Here is a 952-nt window from a genome sequence, read left to right on the forward strand (position 1 = left end):
GAGCCGAATAATCTTGGAACCGATTGAATTGAAGGGCCACAATTGGAGTCAGCCAACTACTATGCAACCGCATAGTAGTCCCAGCCTTGCGGTCACATACATGGAGGCAGGGAAATTAGCCGGGTGAGCTGCTTTTTCTATGCGGTCGCATCCAATTGTGCTATGTGACCACATAGCACATTTTCGAGCCAAAAATTTCTTTTTTTCGCGAGATTTTTAATTTAGCTATAATTCTTATTTTTGGCAAGTATATTATGTTTGGACTCTTAAAATTTGGCAAGTCTATTATGTTTGGACTCTTAAAATTTCGTTTTTCCATTAATTTAGGGTTTAGGTATAAATTGCAATTTTTCCATTCATTGTAACAAGACTTTGATATTTTGAGAATTAATTCAGAGAAGCAAATTGCTTCCAATTCTTGTTTTGGCTGAACAAACGAAACTTATCAAGATTTCACGATCTTGTGGAATTCAAAACTCGGGTAAGATTCAATTAATCTTGTAATCAAAAGGTCATTCGTGTCTTTGTTACCTTGGGGTTGTTTGGTTCAATTATTAATTGGGTTAAGTCCAAAATCCGGATTAAGTTCGTAAATTTCGTGATCAAAAGGTTAATAGTTTGATACACTATTGATTGTTTGGCCCGCAGATTTGTGAATCGCGTCCAAAACTTTGTTTTCTGGCTTTCTTGGGATTTGTGTCATTCTTATGTGGGTCGTTAGTGTTAGTTGCTACTGGGTTCACATCACATCACCTCCAACCAATGACCAGGTAACTGTTCGGACTAGATTTATGTATACAAACATTGCTAAGTTCCCAATTGACTTGTTTGCAAATGACGTTACTAATTCTATTTGTAGAAAGTCTACGTGACAGGCACCTTCCCTTCCCAACATTTTGGCACGCAGGAAAGCGTAGGGGATTTTGGTTTAAGGTTGTAATTCGTAAGTTGA

Source organism: Olea europaea, unplaced genomic scaffold, assembly GCF_002742605.1.
Source record: "Olea europaea var. sylvestris unplaced genomic scaffold, O_europaea_v1 scaffold2436, whole genome shotgun sequence".
Lineage (NCBI taxonomy): Eukaryota > Viridiplantae > Streptophyta > Magnoliopsida > Lamiales > Oleaceae > Olea > Olea europaea.